At 44.1% G+C, this 23,495-nt stretch overlaps 1 long non-coding RNA gene across 2 annotated transcripts in view; it reads right to left on the bottom strand.

The window, feature by feature from the left end:
* Window positions 1-22,087, bottom strand: part of LOC109552364 (uncharacterized) — a 60,274-nt gene extending 38,187 nt beyond the window's left edge. Inside the window, exons 1-4 of one of the 2 annotated variants that reach the window (XR_004525222.2) lie at window positions 21,947-22,087; window positions 21,075-21,196; window positions 15,525-15,640; window positions 3,631-3,744 (exon numbers count right to left, since the gene is read on the bottom strand). This is a non-coding gene — a long non-coding RNA (uncharacterized lncRNA). Of the gene's footprint in view, window positions 1-3,630; window positions 3,745-15,263; window positions 15,468-15,524; window positions 15,641-21,074; window positions 21,197-21,946 lie in introns of those variants that run through there. The other variant, XR_012330193.1, reaches the window with a different exon arrangement.
* Between the last annotated feature and the right edge of the window lie 1,408 nt (window positions 22,088-23,495).

Below are 23,495 nucleotides of genomic sequence, written 5' to 3'. Positions count from 1 at the left end.
GCTGCTTAAAGGAGTTCCAGAGACGGGCGTGAGCCGCGGCTAGAAGCGCGGACCCCAGAGACGGGCAGGAGACGCTAAGGCTGCTGCTGCCGCCACCAAGAAGCCTGTGTGCGAGCACAGGTCACTATCCACACCTCCCCTACGGGGAGCCTGTGCAGCCCGCCACTGCCAGGTTACCAGGATCTAGGGACAACTTCCCCGGGACAATGCACGGCGAGCCTCAGGCTGGTGCAACGTCACTCAGGCCTCTGCCACCGCAGGCTCGCCCTGCACTCCGTACCCCTCCCTCCCCCACTGGCCTGAGTGAGCCAGAGTCCCCGAATCAGCGGCTCCTTTAACCCCGTCCTGTCCCAGCTAAGAACAGACGCCCTCCAGCGACCTACACGCAGAGGCGGGGCCAAATCCAAAGCTGAGCCCCTGGGATCTGTGAGAACAAAGAAGAGAAAGGGAAATCTCTCCCAGCAGCCTCAGAAGCAGCAGATTAAAGCTCCACAATCAACTTGATGTACCCTGCATCTGTGGAATACCTGAATAGACAACGAATCACCCCAAATTAAGGAGGTGGACTTTGAGAGCAAGATTTATGACTTCTTCCCCTTTTCCTCTTTTTGTGAGTGTGTATGTGTATGCCTCTGTATGAGATTTTGTCTGTATAGCTTTGCTTCCACCATTTGTCCCAAGGTTCTATCCGTCTATTTTTTTGTTTTGTTTTTTAATTTTTTTCTTAATAATTATTTTTTAATTTAATAACTTTATTATATTTATTTTATTTTACTTTATCTTCTTCCTTCCTTTCTTTCTTTCTTTCTACTTCTACTAATTCTTTCTCTCTACTTTTTCTCCCTTTTATTCTGAGCCGGGTGGATGAAAGGCTCTTGGTGCTGCAGCCAGGAGTCAGTGCTATGCCTCTGAGGTGGGAGAGCCAACATCAGCACACTGGTCCACAAGAGACCTCCCAGCTCCACATAATATCAAACAGCAAAAATCTCCCAGAGATCTCCATCTCAACGCCAGCACCCAGCTTCACTCAACGACCGGCAAGCTACAGTGATGGACACCCTATGCCAAACAACTAGCAAAACAGGAACACAACCCCACCCATTAACAGAGAGGCTGCCTAAAATCATAATAAGTCCACAGACACCCCAAAACACACCACCAGACGTGGATCTGCCCACCAGAGAGAGAAGATCCAGCCTCATCCACCAGAACACAGGCACTAGTCCCCTCCACCAGGAAGCCTACACAACCCACTGAACCAACCTTAGCCACTGGGGACAGACACCAAAAACAACGGGAACTACGAACCTGCGGCCTGCAAAAAGGAGACCTCAAACACAGTAAGATAAGCAAAATGAGAAGACAGAAAAACACACAGCAGATGAAGGAGCATGATAAAAACCCACCAGACCTAACAAATGAAGAGGAAATAGGAAGTCTACCTGTAAAAGAATTCAGAATAATGATAGTAAAGATGATCCAAAATCTTGGAAATAGAATAGACAAAAGGCAAAAAACATTTAACAAGGACCTAGAAGAACTAAAGATGAAACAAACAACAATGAACAACACAACAACTGAAATGAAAAATACTCTAGATGGGATCAATAGCAGAATAACTGAGGCAGAAGAATGGATAAGTGACCTGGAAGATAAAATAATGGAAATAACTACTGCAGAGCAGAATACAGAAAAAAGAATGAAAAGAACTGAGGACAGTCTCAAGACCTCTGGGACAACATTAAATGCACCAACATTCAATTTATAGGTGTTCCAGAAGAAGAAGAGGAAAAGAAAGGGACTGAGAAAATATTTGAAGAGATTATAGTTGAAAACTTCCCTAATATAGGAAAGGAAATAGTTAATCAAGTCCAGAAAGCACAGAGAGTCCCATACAAGATAAAGCCAAGGAGAAATACGCCAAGACACATATTAATCAAACTGTCAAAAATTAAATACAAAGAAAGCATATTAAAAGCAGCAAGGGAAAAACAACAAATAACACACAAGGGAATCCCCATAAGGTTAACAGCTGATCTTTCAGCAGAAACTCTGCAAGCCAGAAGGGACTGGCAGGACATATTTAAAGGGATGAAGGAAAAAAACCTGCAACCAAGATTACTCTATCCAGCAAGGATTTCATTCAGATTTGATGGAGAAATTAAAACCTTTACAGACAAGCAAAAGCTGAGAGAGTTCAGTACCACCAAACCAGCTTTACAACAAATGCTAAAGGAACTTCTCTAGGCAAGAAACACAAGAGAAGGAAAAGACCTACAATAACAAACCCAAAACAATTAAGAAAATGGGAATAGGAACATATATATCGATAATTACCTTAAATGTAAATGGACTATATGCTCCCACCAAAAGACACAGATTGGCTGAATGGATTCAAAAACAAGACCCATATATAAGCTGTCTACAAGAGACCCACTTCAGACCTAGAGACACATACAGACTGAAAGTAAGGGGATGGAAAAAGATATTCCATGCAAATGCAAACCAAAAGAACGCTGGAGTAGCAATTCTCATATCAGACCAAATAGACTTTAAAATAAAGACTATTACAAGAGACAAAGAAGGAAACTACACAATGATCAAGCGATCGATCCAAGAAGAAGATATAACAATTGTAAATATTTATGCACCCAACATAGTAGCAGCTCAATACATAAGGCAAATACTAGCAGCCATAAAAGGGGAAATCGACTGTAACACATTCATAGTAGGGTACTTTAACACCACACTTTCACCAATGGACAGATTATCCAAAATGAAAATAAATAAGGAAACACAAGCTTTAAATGATACATTAAACAAGATGGACTTAATTGATATTTATACGACATTCCATCCAAAAACAACAGAATACACATTTTTCTCAAGTGCTCATGCAACATTCTCCAGGATAGATCATATCTTGGGTCACAAATCAAGGCTTGGTAAATTTAAGAAAATTGAAATTGTATCAAGTATCTTTTCTGACCACAACGCTATGAGACTAGATATCAATTACAGGAAAAGAGCTGTAAAAAATACAAAAAAAAAAAAAAAAGAAACGAAGACCCAACACAGCCATAAATAAATAAATAAATATTTTAAAAGGTGTGCAATAAAAACTTTTGCATCCTCCAATTACTCAGTTCCTATGTGCTGATGATACTAGCATCACTACTGATACTACTGATGATACACTTGCATCACTTTTTAAATTACTTCTAAGATATTTTTCAAAAAGGAATATATCATAACTACCCCCCTTCTTTACACAAAAGGTAGCATTAAGAGCATGATCTCTGAAGCCAGATTGCCCATGTTTAAACCCCAGTTCTTCCACAAATTAGCTGTGACTTTAAGCAAGTTTCATAACCTCTTAGTGCCTCGATTTCCTCACCTGTATAATAAGGTTGTCTCATATGGTTATTTGAGGATTAGATGAGCAAATATATGTATGAAGCCCTTAGGACAGGGCCTGGCACACAGTGAGCCACCTATATGTGACATGTGGTGCTGTCACCGTAAGGAGGTGTGGTATCAGAAGTCCAAGTGCGTGAGCTCTGGGGTGAGACTGCCCAAGATCAAATCTTACTTCCTTACATGTGAAATGTAGAAAATAATAGTACTTACCCTCACAGGGTCGTTGTGAGATTGAAATGGACAGTGCCTCATACTGGGTAAGCATGGCTGTATTTCCTCAGGTCCAAAATGCCACGTATGTAAGACACATCATTATTTTATGGACTAAGAAAGAAAAAGAACATCCAATTAAATTATGACATGCCTTTGACTATAACACATCCTCATTTCAAGTACGTCACCAAGTGAAAAAATGCACATCTTAGAATTGATGAAATATGGGATACAAGTGTTAGCTATTACACTCTTATTTTCACTTAAAAATACATCTTGGATATCATTCTGTATTGGTGCAAAGAGAGCCTCTCCTTTTTTTTTTTTTTAAGTGGCTATATAGTAATCCATTGTGTGGTTGAGCCATAAATTATTTAACTGGTCTCCTATTAGTTTCCAGTCTATTGCTGTTACAAACAATACCGCAATGAATAACCTTGCAGACGTGTCATTTTGCAAGCCTGCTAGTCTATCTGTAGGATAAATTTCCAGAACTGGCATTGCTGGGTCAAAGAGCACACGTATTTGAAATTTTGGCAGGTATTCTAAGCTCCAGTTTAAATGGTCAGTCTAATCTCACAAATTCTCACTCTAGAAAGCGATCTTACAGAAATTCTAGCACAAGTTGCAAAGACATATGGAATAACTATAGCAAGAATGTGTGACGTGGAGACATAGTGCAAAGAGCTCTACAATATAAACTCATCTAAGCCTCGCAGTCCTATGAGGTGGGGCTAATTCTCCCCGTTTTACAGTTACGGAGACTGGACACAGAGGGGAAAGCTGCAGAAAGAGGATTGCGCCCAGGCAGCCTGTTTCTAGTCTGTGCTCTTAGCATGATACAAATATACTCTTTTGAAATTGTAAAAAAAAAAAAAAAAAAAAAAAATTGAGAAGCCTGAATGTTCCGAAGTGAGTTAGTTAATATTATTATCGGGGGGGAGGGGGGGATAACTTAGGAGTTTGGGATTAACGAATACACACTACTACTCATAAAACAGGTAACCAACAAGGACCTACTCTATAGCACAGGGAACTATACTCAGTATTTTATAATAACCTACAAGTGAAAAGAATCTGAAAAAGAATATATATATATACGTATCTGAAGCACTTTGCTGTACACCTAAAACTAACACAACATTGTAAATCAACTATACTTCAATAAAATATATATATGTATTGTTATAAATCTACACTGAGGGAAACAGTGTAACCATGATAAAGAATGAAGTAAATCTTCATACGGCAACCTTAACACATGTCCACAATGTATTGTCTTGTTAAAAAAATTTAAAAGGAGTCTGCAGGGCAGTTAGCACAGGCTGAGGACATTCCAATAGATGTCAGTAGTCATGTATCAATCTGACAGATAGATAATAAAAGGTCTAGAAGGATAATTAAACAATTAAAGATATTTACTCCAGGGGTTCGTGCCCTGGTCCGGGAAGATCCCACATGCCGCGGAGCAGCTGGCCCCGTGAGCCATGGCCGCTGAGCCTGCGCATCCGGAGCCTGTGTTCCGCAATGGGAGAGGCCACAGCAGTGATAGGCCCGCGTACCACAAAAAAAAAAAAAAAGATATTTACTCCAAATCCCCGATTGTGAGCGAGTGATAGGGACTTCACTTTGTACACTTCCAAATTATTTGAATGTTTTTACTGAACCTGTTGTTGTTGTTGTTAGGAGGTCATTTAATTCCAGACAAAGTTTTCCTTCATCCCTGCACCAATGTCATCAGAAACACCAAGAAATGATTGGGTATAAAAGGACACTACGGACCTTGTGAGTTAAAAAAAAAAAAAAGAACCAACCCAGATTCAGAGAAATATAGTACTGACCTGTACTACTGTATTACTTGGGAAATGATTCAGCACAATCATCTACTAAAGTCACTTATCAAATACTAATAGTATTTAAATGACTACAAGACAGTTCATTTTCCTTTAGCACTTTTCATATTGTTTCATCCATTTCTAAGTTCTTTTGACCCCCTGGAATCTTCCCGAGCTGACTTGAATTTCTCTTTCACCAGATACCAATTAAAGTAAAATTTAAGATCTTTACACCAGGATGTGCGGGGGGTGCTGTCTATGAATGATCCTAAAAGGAATCCTTTTTTTTGGAAAGGTCCAGTCTAGGCTGAGGTGGTGGAGTAGGTCTGAGCACACAAAGTCATTGATGATTTCAGGAGAGGGAATTCCCTGGTGGTCCAGTGGGTAGGACTCTGCGCTTCCACAGCAGGGGCTACTCTTCATTGTGGTGCATGGGCTTCTCATTGCAGTGGCTTCTCTTGTTGCAGAGCATGGGCTCTAGGAGCGTGGGCTTCAGTAGTTGTGGGTCGTGGGCTCTAGAGCACAGGCTCAGTAGTTGTGGTACACGGGCTTAGTTGCTCTGCGACATGTAGGATCTTGCCAGACCAGGGATCAAACCCATGTCCCCTGCGTTGGCAGGCAGATTCTTAACCACTGTGCCACCAGGGAAGTCCCTAAAGGCAATTTTTAAGGAATCAGTTCTCTACTAGGAAAGCCAAGAGGACTAAAGTTTCATCTTCCTCTAAAGAACTGGGCTGCTGAGGTTCTCAGGAGGAAGCATCTCTTCCAGTCCACCAGACCCTCTGAGGTCCAAGCCGTTGCACTCACTTCAGGCTCTGGATAAAGTTCCCATCAGGGGATCCTAATTTTTCATGCCTCTCTTCTTTTTGTCACCCTTTTCATACTTCTTAAAGTGGTCAGCTCTCCTTCCAACTTCATCTTACCTTTTCTTTCATTGTTAGCTTTTTTTCTCTTTCATACTTCTGCTGAGAGTTTTTTTTGGAGTATGGGGCATTTGGAAAACTTTAGGAGAAAAATGTTCTGCCTCCTTTCTCGTTGATCTAAAAATGTGATGTTCGCTGTATCCTGGGAACCCTTTTTTTACTGTCCCATTATTATTCTGCCCTGGCATCTTGGAGGTGACTGGAAGGGGTTTCTGGAACTGATATGGTTCCTGAATTCGTAAACTCCCTTTGTGTCCCGAGGTCAGAGGGATCCACACTCTCTGGCCATGGTTGGAACCCTAAAGCTAGAAGTCATATTTGATGCTTTACAACAGAAAGGGACAGAATTTGTTGTCTCCTTTGAGATCTTTCCCATAACTTCTCATGTTCCTGGTGGACATTTGCTACTGGTGCTTTGAGGTTTGTACTTCCTTTCTTTTTCTTTACTTTCCTTATTTAACTAAAACATTGTCTTGGTTTTCTTCTGCTTCACGGTAGTATTCAAAACATCTATTCTTTTCAGCTGTTCTTCCTTCATGATGAAAGGGGTCAACTATGGATACTGGAAGAAGCCTGCTTCCTGATCCTGTGTCATTTCAAGAATATGCTTGTGATGGGGCGCCCCCCTCAGGGCCTGCCTCCTCCCCAAGGGGTGGTCCATCCCTCCCTGCCTTTCTTCTCCTTTATGAACCCGCCATCAATTCTCCTGCAAAGCTCAGCATCCAACCCCAAGCCATTTGCTCAGGAAGCTCCCTGTGCAGCCTCAGCCACAATGCCTCCCGTGCTTTTCACTGGAACTAAAGCACCACTTCCTGGTTGTGACTTTATGTGAAATATATAACTTCCTGGATTGCATCATTTCCTGGAGGTCAGCATCTCACCGAACCAACAACTTCCCCATTCAAATTTGTCCTTGTCAAAAAAAAAAAAAAAAAATTTGTCCTTGTCACCTACAGTGTACTTGGAAGTCAATGCCTGATTTCAGTCCCTCGTTCAAAATTTGTTAAGAGTGTGTTAAGTGGGACTTCCCTGGTGGCGCAGTGGTTAAGAATCCGCCTGCCAATACAGGGGACATGGGTTCGAGCCCTGGTCCGGGAAGATCCTACATGCCACGGAGCAACTAAGCCCGTGCGCCACAACTACTGAGCCTGTGCTCTAGATCCCACGAGCCACAACTACTGAGCCCATGTGCCACAACTATTGAAGCCCACAGGCCTACAGCCCGTGCTCCGCAACAAGAGAAGCCACCGCAATGAGAAGCCCGCGCACTGCAACGAAGAGCAGCCCCTGCTCACGGCAACTAGAGAAAGCCCGCGCGCAGCAACGAAGACCCAACTCAGCCAAAAATAAATAAATTAATTTAAAAAAGAGGGTGTTAAGTGTTCTTATCACAAACAAACAAAAGGACATAAGGAAACTTTGAGAGGTGATGTGTATGTCTATTGCTTTGGTTGTGGTAAAGATCTCACAAGTGTGAGCATGTGTCCAAATTCATAAAATTGCACACATTAAATCTGTGTCATTCTTGGTTTATCAGTTAGGCCACAATAGACCTGCTTTAAAATAACTCCAATCTTTTGTAATGCTCTGGGGCACTCTGTTTCTCTAGGCCACACCAGCTTGGAGGGCAGCAAGTATAACTGCATCATAAATAACATGAATAAAACAATGTTTCTATGACCCAATCTCTACCCACAGAATTGCAGGAATCCCAGAGGCTCTCGAATCTCTCTCAACCAGCTTAGGGAATATCCAGGTGGGTCTCACATGTACTTCCCAATTAGTCCACCAGGCCCTTAACTCAGTAGGTTGCCTTTCTCCCATTTGTCCTCCTGCGGGCCAAAGGTCACTGACCAGAATTTCCACAGGGAGGATCTCTCATCCTCCTCCCATCTGCTCTAAATAACCTCCATGTGTGGTGGGGCTCTTTTTTTGTTCCCTGCTCTCAGAACTGGGTCCCTGTACCAAGTCTGTGGGTTGGGTATCTCTCCTGAGAGAGGCTCTCTGACCTGACCTTTATGGAAAATGATTCTCCCCGCTTCAATCTTCCTGTCTATGGCCTACCCACAACCTCCAACTTTCCAGACATGCTCAGATGCACAGGAATTCACAGCTGTGGCAGCTTAAGGCTAAGCTCTAGGTTGAAGGACCCGAAGACATAAGCCCTGTCTCCCTGTATTAGTTTTCTGTTGCTATGGTAACAAATCACCACAAATGTAGTGGCTTAAAACAGCACACTTATTATCTCACATTTCTGTAGGTCAGAAGTCCAGGCAGGCTTGGTTGAGTTCTCTGCTTGTGGTTTTCATAAGGCTGAAATTAAAGTGTCAGGACTGGGCTCTTGTCTGAAGGCTCTGGGGGAGAATCCACTTCCACACTCCTTCAGGTTGCTGATAGAATTCTGTTTTTGTTGTGGTTGTAGGACTGAGGTCCCTGTTTCCTTGCTGTCAGCCGGGGGCTGGTCTTTGCTTCTACATGCTGCCTTATTTCTTCTCATGCTTTCCATGTACTGCCTCCACCCCTCCAGCAATAATCGGTTGCCCTCTCATGCTTTGAATCTCCAGCTTCCTCTTCTTCCTCATCTCTGATTCCAGCAAGATAAAGTGCTCTACCTTTAAGGGCTCACGTGACTGGATCGGCCCCACCCAGGTAATACAGGATATCTCCCTATAATCACCATAAGATGCAAAACTTTGATTATATCTGAAAAGTTGCTTACCATGTAACAAAACATATTTATAGGTTTCAGGGATAATGGCATGGTTATCTTTGGGGGAGCATGGCTTGGTCTACCACACCCCTAATTAGTTTGGAATCTTGCAGAGTGGGTATACGGCACAACCCTGACATTGCAGGCACCTAATAAATTCTGTTTCTCGGAGGATTTGGGGGGGGGCCTTTTGTCTAACAAAGAAGATTAAAGAGAGGGTTAAAATTCCTGAGAATTTAGTTTAAAAAAAGTTCTTTACTCAAATTAATAGGGGAAAAGACACTGCCGCCTTGTGGGAGGTAAATCCCTTAAAGTCAGTGGCTCTGGCTTCGTGGTACTCCTAAAGCTTGGTGTGAGGAAGCCTCTGGGTACTGTCTGCTGTTTCCGGGGTGGACAGAGCAGATGGCCCATCTCCTGTTGTTGATCAGACTGGGCAGAGTGGGTTTGCTTAGGGCCAGGGAGCTGGGGTTAAAGATGCTGGCTTTTCCCAGGCTGGCTTTTAGCCAGTGGCTTGGGAAATCTTGGATGGGGAGGCTGTGTGAAAACAAATTCACATGCGTTCGGTCAGGTACATTTTGTGCTGGGGACTTACACATTCTGGACCTCCTCGAACCTCACAGACACCCACCGGTAGGCTGTAGGGGCCCCATTTTACAGATAAGGAAACTCAGGCTCTGAAACTCAGGCTCTGAGAGGGTAAATGACACTCTCAAAGCCACTCGGTGAGGCACAGAGGCAGCACTAGAGCCTGCTCTTCTCTCATAGTTCATCCTCTTTCCTCCATTCTGCAGGCACTCCATGGGGAGGCAAGGAGCCATGGTTTGTCACTGATGTACTGGGTGACTATGCAAGCTTCTCCACTTGTCATTCAAGTCCTAGTCTACCTCTCTCCTGACCACCTCAATTTTTTTTCCCCTCCAAGTACCTACGACATGCATTCATTCATTCTGAACTCAATACACTTAAGTATTTATAACACACTAGGCGCTATGCTGGGTGCTGGAAATGAAGGCAAGCAAGACAGACCATCCGGTCCACCCACCAATGAGCTGACAGCTGCCTTCACTCTTGGAGAAGACAATTATACAAGTAACAACAGTGAAGTGTGATAAGCATTAGGATGGGGATATCGAGGATGCTATGAAATAGCAGGGTGTAGGTTCTAACCTATTCCAGTGATAAGAAGAACCTCTTGGAGGGGATATCAAAGTCAAGTCCTGAAGGATAAGGTGAAATTAGCTAGACCAGGAGAGTGGGCAAGAGTGATGCAAGCAGAGACTTCCCTGGTGGTCCAGTGGGTAAGGCTCCACTGTCCCAAAGCAGGGGGCCTGGGTTTGATCCCTGGTCAGGGAACTAGATCCCTCATTCATGCTGCGACTAAGAAGTCCACGTGCCGTGACTAAAGATGCCGCACAGCCTAAGTAAATAAATAAGTAAATCAATATTTTTTAAAAAAAGTGATGCAAGCAGAAGGGACATGGCATACAAAGGCCAGGAGGCAAGAGTGCCTGGAAAAATAGTTCATGAAATCAGGAGAACAAAGTGAAACCAAGCAGCACCCTGTGGGGTCCCTCCTGGGTACAAATCCTTTCTGTGCTCCCTGTTTCTGGTTTGTAGGAAATAGGTTTCATTCAGCCTCCTGGACCTTCCCTACGTTCCAAAGAGCAGATTCAAACAATTACTAATCGGGGAAGTAAGAGAATGTAGAAACAAGGGAGGGTCAGCCAAGAAACAATAGTGTAGCAATGGGGCAGGGTCCCGGTTTCTCCAAAAGGAATATACGTAACAATATCTTTGAGTTCTTTTGCAGGCCCCCCACCAGGTGGAGGGTAATAACTTCAGGCTAGGCACAAGATTCCTGGAACACCACCCTGTTACCTCACCAACAACCAATCAGAAGCAAGTCACACATCCTGCAGCCCTCACCTCAAATTTTGCCTATAAAAACTTCTCCCTAAAAACCATCAGGGAGTTTGGGCTTTTTTTTTTTTTTTTTTTTGCGGTACGCGGGCCTCTCACTGCTGTGGCCTCTCCCGTTGCGGAGCACAGGCTCCGGACGCGCACGCTCAGCGGCCATGGCTCACGGGCCCAGCCGCTCTGCGGCATGTGGGATCTTCCCGGACCGGGGCACGAACCTGTGTCCCCTGCATCGGCAGGCGGACTCTCAACCACTGCGCCACCAGGGAAGCCCCAATAATTTAATTTTTGACTTTTTTTTTTTTTTTAACGGTACGCGGGCCTCTCATTGTTGCGGCCTCTCCCGTTGCGGAGCACAGGCTCCGGACGCGCAGGCTCAGCGGCCATGGCTCACGGGCCCAGCCGCTCCGCGGCATGTGGGATCTTCCCGGACCGGAGTACGAACCCGTTTCCCCTGCATTGGCAGGCAGACTCTCAACCACTGCGCCACCAGGCAAGCCCCAGTTTGGGCTTTTTGAGTAGAAATCTCCTGGTCTCTTTGCTTGGCCCTACAATAAATTGTTCTCTGCTCCAAACTCTGACGTTTCAGTTTGTTTGGCCTCACTGTGTGTTGGGCACATGAACTTCAGTTCAGTAACAAAAGCAAAACAAAAAGTATCCACCTGACACATTTTTGGACAACAACCTATTCTTCAACACCAGTTGGGTGTTCAACAATTCAATTCATTCTGAAACTAACCACCCAGAGTTAGCGCAGACCCTACAGCTCAGTCCCACAACACGACCTCCACTTCAGATACCAGTTTTAAGTCTCAGGCCACCCAAACCTCTGACCTACTGGCTATAAATAAGGGGCTCCCTGGACCCCCTCCTTGGGGTTGATAATTTGCTAGATCAGCTCACCAAACTCAGGAAGTCACTTTACTTACACTTACCAGCTGATAATAAAGAAGTACACAGGAAGAGATCAGGAAGGGTCCGGAGCAGAGGAACTTCTCTCTGTGAAACTGGGGTGCACCATCCTCCCAGCATGTGGACGTGCTGACCAACTCCAAACTACTCTCTCTCGCTTGCTCTTCAAGGGTTTTTATAGACCTCAACCTCCAGCGTTTCCTTACCAACTCCCAGCGGGAAATTCTCACACTTTAATCACCTGGTCCTTCTGGTAACCAGCCCCATCTGGAGGCTATCTAGGGGCCCTGCCCTAAATCACTTCTTTAGCATAAACTTAGGATAGAAAGGGATTCCTTACGAATAACAAAAGACACTCCTATCACTCAGGAAATCCCAAGGATTTCAGGAGCTCTGTGCCAGGGAAAAGCACAGAGACCAAATATTTATTTAATTATATAGCAGTCTATAAGGAGCAGAGTTTCAGGCAGCAAATGGCAAGAGCTGAGGCCTGAGAGATAAGAGGACCAGATCAAGAAAGATTTGTGTATAGATGAGGTTAAACAATTTCTAATTTAGGGCAGTGGGGTGCCCCTAAGGGTTTAAGTAGGGGAGTGATAGGGTGAGATTTGCATGTTATAAAGATGCCTTTTGGAGAACTGATTATAGGGACAAACCTAGAGTCAGAGAGACTAGTAAGGAAGATATTATGGTAATCCTGGTGGAGACAATGAGTGGCTTTGGGAGGCCAACAAGATGGAAAGAAGTGGGTGGGGTCACGAGAAGGTTGAGCTGGCCCGACTTTGATGTTGGATGCCTTGTGATCTCTATCATTCTTCCGGAAATTAATTGTGCTCTCCCTTACAACATTTATTTTTACATTTACTCGTACTTCTTTAATGTTGTTGTTTGACTTTTCATGCATTTATATCTATGACTCCAACATTCCTTAAAATCTGAGATTATCGCACATACCTAATACAAATGTAATTTTTTCTTTCTTCTTTTTTTTTGATTCTTTGGGCCTCAGTTTCCTTATTGTTAACGTGGAGTTGATAACCCAGGCTTTTCCTGCCCCATAAAGTTATTTTGAAGACCTGGTATTCAATGAGATGATGGTGAAATGCTTTAATAGGATGCAGCTGTAACAGATGATGCTCAGAAAGGGATTACCTATCTGCATTAGATTAGTACTGCCCAGAGTGTAGGGTCAGTATTGGTGTATTGGTCAGGATGCAGTCAGAAAAAGAGAAGAAAAAAGCTGGTGTGGTCTCTCTTGTGTGGTCGATTCTTAAATTATGACTTAAGTTCAATCAGTAATGGCCACATAATACTGACTTCAGCCAGAGAGAAGCCTGGAAAAATGTTTATTGTGATAATTGAGTTGGATGGTCAATGGTTTCATATACCTACTGGGGTAATCCTAACACCTCAACTGTACATGTGATTGGTTTGAACCCCATCTCACAAGGTAGGGAAAACCCAGGCCTTCTCCAAGATTTCTGTGAATTCCCTGGACCTATGTTTTTCAGTGTCACCTGACTCTAAACTTCTTTCTTTGTTGTCTTGTGGACACGCCTTTATCTCTATCCCAGAATTGCCCCCAAAGTTGAACACAGCCCGTACTCTTTGCTGCCCACTAGCCCTGCTCCCACAAAGGCAGCTTTGTAATAGACATTTATTGGAGATTTGGAGAATAGGTTACACTGGAGAGAGGACTGGTTTGCAGAATTGCAGTCCAGAGATCTCTCTGTTCTTAAAAATCTTCCCCAATTTTTCACAGAATACGGCATTAGTATCTGACCAGATTGCTTAGTTTTCCTTTTTCATCTCTCCTTTGTTCTTCCTCATCCCCAAATTCTTCTTTTTATTTTGGCTGCACAGTGTGGCATGTGGGATATTAGTTCCCCGACCAGGGATTGAACCCCAGCCCCCTGCAGTGGAAGCGTGGAATCCTAACCATTGGTCCGCCTGGGAATTCCCACCAAATTCTTGTTCAATTCTTAGGCAGAGCCATTGAATATTTAGCTATCTTTGTTGTTTCCTCCCCACCCATGTCCTTAGGGCCTCACCTTCTATCCCCAAGGGGCCTGTCAAGGTATTTTCCTAAACAAAGACACTTCCTTCCCTAAAAAGGAACTCTGGTGCCAGCTGATAAAACAATAGCGTCTTGTATCCGCTACAACAATGACAAGGTTGCCAGACTGTGTTTATTTTTCAGAGGATCTGACATTAGTTGGGTCTTTTGGCAAATGGGAAAAGTAACCTGTCTGCATCCCTGGTAATTTAGGTTTGCACCCCTTATGTCATCTGATTTGATGCTCACAAGTTTGGGAGAAAGGCTGGGTCGTTCTGATTAGCCCATTTTATGATGGGCAAAAACAGGGTTTAGAAATGACAAGTGACTGGATGAATGAGCTTCTAGGCTAGACCTTGAACCCAGATCTCAGCTCATTCAATTCTCCTTCCCTTGAGAGTTTTCATGAAAATTGAAAACATCCCTTGTTTGTTAGTCAAGTAAGCTGTTTTGAGAATGAACTTAGTGCCCCTGTGTAGAAGGTCAAAAGAGACATGGGTTATTTGACAGATGGGTTTTACATAAGTGCTGGAGGAAAAGATACTCTGTCAGCAGATGCTTTTCTGTGCTGAGACTGAAATGTTAGCCTCCTCAAGATAACTATCTTGAGGCTGTTAGGAAAGGCTGAGGCTAAGGAGGAATCCAGCCAGATTACCCCCTTCTCCCTGGCGTGGATGCTTTCCCCACTTCTCTCCCATCCACACACTATCCTCCTTCAAGGCCCACTTCCCACTCCCAAAATTCTCTGGGAATCCATCCCTGACAGCCACACGTGGATTCAATCCTTCTCTTCTGGGAATCCCGTTGGCAATTACTCTCTGCTTTGCACCATTAGTGCGTTCTCGGATCAGTGGCTTCCAAACTTGTTTGGTTGCCACCCACAGTGAAAAACACGTATTTTTCCTTGCATCTCTGTACACAGCTCCCCCTCTCCCCCACACACAGAGCAATACCTGCATGTATAGCACTGAACAAAGTTTCACGCACAGTTACTCTTATTTCATATGATACACACTAATATATCTTTCCTATTCTACTTAATTCTTTTCTACCAAAAAATGCTGGTTGGAGCGCATTAAATTGACTTCATGACCCACTAAGAATAATCATTCCCCTGATCTCTCTGCAACGTAGTGTAATACTTTATCATACACTGCAGCCTCCACACACACACACACACACACACACACACACACACACACACACACACACACACACACACACACACCCTCCCCCACTGCTCCTGAGCTTCGAGGTCAGTTCCCTTCATATCTCACCTGTGTACTCCCAGAAGATCCTCACCAGCCTCGTGCCCTAAGTGTCTCTCTTTTGCATTCTCCCCATTGGTTTCTCTCAAATGCAAATTTCATCTGATCAGTCTGATGTATAAAAACCTCCTGGGGCTTTCCATAGTGCGTTCCAGAAAATTGCCTGAGGAAAAGGCCCTTTGCAGACTGTCTGCTCACTAGCTTTCTCCTTCAGCAAGTCCAGGCCCTTTGGGCTCCCCCCGCCCGCCCCCCCCCACCCCCGTCACTCACCTGAGTCAGAGTCAGCTGTTTCCTTCCTCTGTGAATTCGCACACGCTGTCCCCCGACTGGAAGGCCTCTCTCTCTTCTCTGGTGGAAAACTACTTTCACTTTAAGAACTCGGATTACTAGAAAGAAGGAAATCCTGCCATTTGCGACAACGTGGATGGACCTTGAGCGCATTGTGCTCGGTGAGATAAGCCAGACGAAGGCAAATATTGTATATCACTTGTACGTGGAATCAAAAAAAGCCAAACTCATAGAAACAGAGAGAAGAATGGTGATTACCAGAGAACGGGGGGGGACCACGGGTTTGGGGAGATGCTGGTCAAAGGGTACAAACTTGTAACTAGAAGATGGGAAGGTAATGCACTGCCTAGTAATTATAGTCAAAAATACTAGTAATTATAGTCAAAAATATAGTATCGTATACTTGAAAACTGCTAAAAGAGTAGATCTTAAACGTTCTAACCACAAAAAAGAAATGGTAATTATGTGAAGTAATAGAAGTGTTAGCTAACACTACGGTGGTAATCATGCTGCCATACACAAATGTATCAAATCAACTCCTTGTGCACCTTAAAGGTACACAAACTTATATATCAATTATATCTCAATAAATAAAAAATAAAACTCAGACTACCTATCACCATAAAGTGGTGTTTTGATTGCTCCTACATACTACTTAGGAAACTGTGCACCTCAGATTGGGACTCGAATTCATGCAGCTGGGACTTGAAACCGGCCAAAACCCACAGTCTTCCAACTGAGATCACACACCTGGTTTCAGGCCTTAATGAAGGTCAGTTTCTTGACGTCTCATCACCGAAAGAATTCAGTGAGAGACAAAGTGGTAGGTAAGAAGTGGATTTATTTAGAGAGAAACACACTCCACAGACAGAGTGTGGACCATCTCAGAGGGTGAGAAAGGCACCAGGGTATGCGGTTGTCAGTTTTTATAGGGGTGGGTAATTTCATAGGCTAATGAGTGGGAGGAGTATTCCAGCTATTTTAGGAAGGGGCGGGGATTTCCAGGAATTGGGCCACCGCCCACTTTTTGATCCTTATGGTCAGCCTTGGAACTGTCATGGCGCCTGTGGGTGTGTCATTTAGCTTGCTGATGTGAGCATATAGTGAGGCTCAAGGTCTAGTGGAAAAAGTTGACTTGTCCGCCATCTTGGACCCATTTGGTTCTAATCAGTTTATGTCATGTCCTTGGGCTATGTCATTCTTTCAAAGGTTGTGCCCTGCCCTCTTGCCGCCTATTTCATTCCCCCCTCAGATTTTACTCCCATATTCTTATGGGAAGCAGAAGGGTGATGGTCCGTCTTGTGTAACTACTTCAAGGCTGAGTAGGGGCATCGACCCTGCCTGTCAGGGAGTAAACATCCCTGGATGCCAGATCTAGGGGGCCCCTGGGGCAGGACAGTTCCTTGTTTTAAGTCAGTATGGGCTTGGAATCCTCGCATAGCCATCATCTTGGTGTGGAACTGTTGTAACTGCTTCCATAGACTTTCTATGAATCTCCCTGATGATGAAGCACTTTTTGTAACAGCATCAGAGTACAAAAATATCTATAAATGACAAAAGACTTAAAAGGCATAGTTAAACATCTGATTACAATGTAATCGATAAAGAAACTTGGTTACAATAAGCAGAAATACGAATGATTACATTTAACATACCAAATAACCCTAGTTAAATATTTCTCTTCTAAGATACCTAGGGGTCCTCTAACGTACCCCAAAGTTAGCTGGAAATCAAAACAAGCTTAATTAAAATTTGACATTTGGGAAGTTTGTCAAAAGTTTTAAAACACTTGGTCAAATAAGATCATAGGTCACTGTGAGACAATACTTAACTAAAGTTACAAAAGATCTCAAAAACAAATACAGATCACTTAAAGGCAAAAAACTCATATTATCTGTTATTAAAAGCAGCATTTCAAGAAAACTTTGGAGGGAGAAACCAAATCCAGTCTTGTCCCAGCCCACTCCCAACAAAATCCATTTACCCAACTAAATTTAATCCAATCTTAGAAAATCCTGATCATGTATAACTCTTTTCAGTAGTTTTCATTCTTCACACCTTCTTTTACTAAAAATACATATCTTACTCTTAGAAGTTGTTTTCGGGCTTCCCCGGGTTCGAGCCGCGGAGCAGCTCCCACAGGCCGCGGAGCAGCTAAGCCCGTGCGCCACAACTACTGAGCCTGTGCACTAGAGCCCGTGCGCCACAACTACTGAAGCCCACACACCTAGAGCCCGTGCTCGGCAACAAGAGAAGCCACCGTAATGAGAAGCCCGTGCACCGCAATGAACAGTAGCCTCCGCTCACCGCAACTAGAGAGAGCCCGCGCAGCAACGAAGACCCAATGCACCCCAAAATAAATAAATAAATTTTTTAAAAAGTTTTTTCACATTGAGTTACCTTTCTTGTTGACAAATTTGTAACATAGAATAAGGTCTTATTTGACCTCTAATGAACTTAGATTTATTAGAAGTATTATGCTTAACATCGATGACTCTTACATGTCTATGTTAATAAAACCAACAAGCTTAAGTCACCTTCAGTACCAGACAGCAGTTTAGTACTGAATATTTTCCAGATGACATGAACCTGAAATTCATTCTGGCCAGATTATTTTCTATTTCTGAGTATTTATATAAGCACTTAATTTTTTATATAAGCACTTAATTTTTTTCTGAGTATTTATATAAGCACTTAATTTTTTATATAAGCACTTAATTTTTTTCTGAGTATTTATATAAGCACTTAATTTTTAATTTATATAAGCACTTAATTTTTTTCTGAGTATTTATATAAGCACTTAATTTTTAATTTATATAAGCACTTAATTTTTTTATATAAGCACTTAATTTTTTTTAATTAATTTTTTTATATAAGCACTTATTTTCTATTTCTGAGTATTTATATAAGCACTTAATTTTTTTTAATACTATTAAGTAGAGTTCTTTTACGAATCCATTTTTGGCAATATCACACACCTACAACACACGTATAGATACATATGAACACACAAACACAGAGGCCTCACAGTTCCCATTTCAAAATTTCAGCCCTGGGCTTCCCTGGTGGCGCAGTGGTTGAGAGTCCGCCTGCCAATGCAGGGGACACGGGTTCGTGCCCCGGTCCGGGAAGATCCCACATGCCGCGGAGCGGCTGGGCCCGTGAGCCATGGCCGCTGAGCCTGCGCGTCCGGAGCCTGTGCTCCGCCAACAGGAGAGGCCACAACAGTGAGAGGCCCGCGTACCTCCAAAAAAAAAAAATTTCAGCCCTGAGTCAGGTACAATATAAAAGCCATCAGTTACAAGGGGTTGGATTCAAATTGGGCTCCTAGCAGATGGAACAAATCAAGGTCACCTACCTAGATGGCTAAACCCTTTTTACTAGCATTTACAGAAAAGACACTTAAGATTTCTATTTATCCTTGACAAGTAAAGTTCTAAATTACTTTTTCTTTTTCTTTTTTTTTTTTGCGGTACGCGGGCCTCTCTCACTGTTGCGGCCTCTCCCGTTGCGGAGCACAGGCTCCGGACGCGCAGGCTCAGCGGCCATGGCTCACGGGCCCAGCCACCCCGCGGCATGTGGGATCTTCCCGGACCGGGGCACGAACCCGTGTCCCCTACCTCGCCAGGCGGACTCTCAACCACTGCGCCACCAGGGAAGCCCTCTAAATTACTTTTTAAACATTCATTTATTTTAAAAGATAGCAGAGATAAGGGTTCCTGAGAAGACCAGATAGGACATTTGTATCTCAAAGGTACAGGCAAGTTCCTCCTAGGATGACTTGGTTTTCCTTACTAGCCTCTTAAGATAAATAGGGAAGGTTTTGGGAGTGGTAAAAGGATTGGTGGGCTTTGTATTATTTTTGGAGCCACACCTCTGATCCCCTAAAGACAACATTTGTGAAACAAAGACAGTTTTGTTTTCTTTTTCAAAGAATTGGGTGGTTACCTCAATGATATTGAAGGACTGACAGACCCATTCACCTATGTTGGAAAGTTTTACTTTTCCTCATTTAGCTTAGGGGAGAAGGCCTCTTCCAAAATTCCTATCGGGCTCTGAATATCAGCTATGGTCCATTTAGGCAGACCGGCGGCCTGCTGTTTTGGTAATCTACTTGCAAACATTTCTGAGGATCTTCCCTAGGTTTAAGAAATTTGTACCTTATATTTAGATACTATATAACGCTTTTTACTTAATAATCACTGGCTGGATATAGTTGGCCAAGCCCGGAACCTCGATATTCCGTATTCCAGGGTTTACTAAGGCTTTTATTTTAGCTTCAGATTTTATCTGTTCCGTTTTGCTTTTTGTTAGAACCATTTGGTGATGAGGGTGGTTCCCTTGCCCCTCGAGAAACAGAGTGACCCCTCATTCAGTTAATAAATCTCTTCCCATTAAAGGGATGGGACAGTCAGGCACAAACAGGAAGGAATGTAAAAACAGCTGGCCGTCGATCTCGCACAAAAGGAGTTCCAGGAAAGTGTGCCCCTGTCTCTTCCCTGAAGACCCCATTACGTATTCCTTATGGCTGCTAAGGTTTCCAGTCCTGGTTGCACCAGTGTCTATAAGAAATCCTATGAAATGGCCGCGACATCAACGACCACCCAAGAGTTAGTTATGCAGATGTATCTCTAGGCGGAGCCGCTTTCGGCCTTGGGTTCCTTTAGTTTTCTGATTTCAAAACCATCAAGGGCTGAGGGGTCCCTGTCGCTCTCTGGCATCTGGGGCATTCCCTCTTCCAATGCCCTGGCTGTTTGTAAAGGGCACATCAATCATAATCTTCCCTCCAGTGCCCCTTTTGTCCACACGGCACACACTGGCCTTGTATGGGTACCCGTGGGCCTTGTGGTCTGCCAGGGCCAGATTGGCCCAGAAAAGCCAGCTTCCCCTTTAGTGGTCTCTGAGTGGACAAAGCCACTGCAATCATTTGGGCCTTTTGCATATTTCTCTTGGGTGCATTCAGCCTTTTGGGCCATATCTCTATTACTGAAAACCAAATAGGCCAATTGGAACAAATCATTCATTGGAGTCTGAGGACCAGCAATTGCTTTCTGAATTTTGTGCCTGATGTCTGGGGCAGACTAGGCTATGGAATGCACAGGCAAAAGGGTCTGTACCTCGGGGGAGTAGGGATCCATGGACCTGTAGGGTGAGTCAGTTAAAATGTCCTCTGTGTCCTTCCTAGCGTTATCCCTCTCGAGCTACATACACCTTAAGTTCCTTTTGGGTTTCATTGCCTAGATACAAGGCCATGAAAATTGGAACATAAGGTACTTCACTCCATTTTAAATGTCCTAACTCATATTGTGGCCCAACCTGATTACCTAACCTACTAAGTTTTTTCCTTTTAATTCCTGTTGTCCGTATCTTTCCTAATCCTGGAGTATAGGGCCCAGAGGGGTGTTGGTTGGGATTGTTGCAGCCTGACCCATTTCAGACAAGCCTGAGGTGATGTCTTTAACTCCTGAGCTATCCAAAACTCCACTCTTAGGTCAAAATCCACCGTGCAATTTAGTCAAGATTTGTACTTACAATTTTAGATGATATCCCTTCCAAGGTAGTCTCCCAACCAGGTGTTAGTGTCCAAAAAGTCGCAAAGAAATGGCACAGAAGACGTCCCCAGTTGTGTTGACGATGAGTGGGAGTTGTTCTACCTATAAGTTGGGAATAAAGGGTCAGCACTTGTAAGGGTCAGAGGGAGGGGAGTGAAAGCAATAAAAAGTACACCTTGGTGGTCACACAGGTCTTCTGGGTTTAACAGAAGAAAGAAAGAAATAGAGCAGGAATGAACAAGAATGCAAGAATATAGAAGAAAAACCTCAGAGGCAAGGAGAAGAGTATAGAGATGAACAATTCTGTCTTGGACCTGCTGTTGGATGTGCATAAGTATACGGGGTTGACCCATTGGTCAAAAATGAGCAGAGGGCTTCTCTGGTGGTGCAGTGTTTGAGAGTCCGCCTGCCGATGCAGGGGACACGGGTTCGTGCCCCTGTCCGGGAAGATCCCACATGCCGCAGAGCGGCTGGGCCCGTGAGCCATGGCCGCTGAGCCTGCGCGTCCGGAACCTGTGCTCTGCAACGGGAGAGGCCACAACAGTGACAGGCCCGCGTACCGCAAAAAAAAAAAAAAAAAAAATGAGCAGACGTCGGCAGAACATCTTCCCCTGTATGCCTGGCTCGTGGCATCCTACTGGCCTCTTTAGGACCAAGACCTGACTCTCAACATTTTCTTACCTTACCACTGTCCCTTTGTGGTCACCAGCTGAAACCGTGCACCTCAGTTTGGGACTTGAACCCACACGGCCGGGACTCAAACCCAGCCAAAACCCTGATTGGGACTCAAACGCATGCAGCTGGGACTTGAAACCGGCCAAAACCCACAGTCTTCCAACTGAGATCACACACCTGGTTTCAGGACTTAATGAAGGTCAGGTTCTTGACGTCTCATCGCAGAAAGAATTCAGTGAGAGACAAAGTGGTAGGTAAGAAGTGGATTTATTTAGAGAGAAACACACTCCACAGACAGAGTGTGGACCATCTCGGAGGGTGAGAAAGGCACCAGGGTATGGGGTTGTCAGTTTTTATAGGAGTGGGTAATTTCATAGGCTAATGAGTGGGAGGAGTATTCCAGTTATTTCAGGAAGGGGTGGGGATTTCCAGGAATTGGGCCACCGCCCACTTTTTTTTTTTTTTTTTTTTTTTTTTTTTTTTTTTTTTTTGCGTACGCGGGCCTCTCACTGTTGTGGCCTCTCCCGTTGCGGAGCGCAGGCTCCGGACGCGCAGGCTCAGCGGCCATGGCTCACGGGCCCAGCCTCTCCACGGCATGTGGGATCCTCCCGGACCGGGGCACGAACCCGTGTCCCCTGCATCGGCAGGTGGACTTCTCAACCACTGCACCACCAGGGAAGTCCCACCGCCCACTTTTTGATCCTTATGGTCAGCCTTGGAACTGTCATGGCGCCTGTGGGTGTGTCATTTAGCTTGCTGCTGTGAGCATATACTGAGGCTCAAGGTCTAGTGGAAAAAGTTGACTTGTCCGCCATCTTGGACCCATTTGTTTCTAATCACTTTATGTCATGTCCTTGGGCTATGTCATTCTTTCAAAGGTTGTGCCCTGCCCCCTTGCCTCTTGTTTCATTTACTACACTGAACTGTAATTACTCATTCACATATCTACATCTCTCAATAAACCCAAGGCCAGCAATTTGTGTATCTCCATCGGTTTTATATCACTGGCACCTAATGTAATGTCATTGTCCAGCAAATGTTAACTGAAAATTAGCAAAAAAACTATGTTCTCCAGTTCCATGTCATTAATTAATTTTCTCCAGTTCTAGATTATCTTAATCTCTGGCCATTTTAATGATCCAGGTGTGTGTGTGTGTGTGTGTGTGTGCGTGTGTGTGTGGGTACGTGTGTGTGTGTGTGCATGCACGCATACATGCATGTTGGTGGGGTGGGAGGTGGGTGAACGGATCGATTTGGTAAACAACAGTTGTTGATCTTGTAGTGCCTGACGTACCTTCTCCCCATCCCAGCCAGAGATATTCACTGCCCGAGGGAAAACTAGGATTCTGATAGCAGGAATATATAAAAAACAATCAATACTCAGCTTCTGAGTTTCCAAACATATTTTCAAAAATTCATGGCTGAGACAATAAAGACTTTTGACAGCCTAGGGTTTTGATTTGAAGAGGAGAAAGGGCTCAATGCCAGAGGAAGCAGGTCACGGATTTTATGCCACAAACAGTAGATTGGGAAGAGGATGGGTGAAGACCCAGTGCGCCCTGCTCCTCCTTAGGCAAGATTAGGGACTGGGGACACCTGGGGTAGGGTAGGAGGAGGTCAGTGGGTGGCACCAGACCTAGAGGGATCAGGGAAGCCCAAGTCACCATCAAGAGGATCCAGAGTAGCCCAGTGAAAATCTGTCGTCACCTTTGCTTGTGCAGGAATC

The sequence above is a fragment of the Tursiops truncatus genome, chromosome 2 (assembly GCF_011762595.2).
Source record: "Tursiops truncatus isolate mTurTru1 chromosome 2, mTurTru1.mat.Y, whole genome shotgun sequence".
NCBI lineage: Eukaryota > Metazoa > Chordata > Mammalia > Artiodactyla > Delphinidae > Tursiops > Tursiops truncatus.
This window is presented reverse-complemented; position numbering and strand designations above follow the sequence as displayed.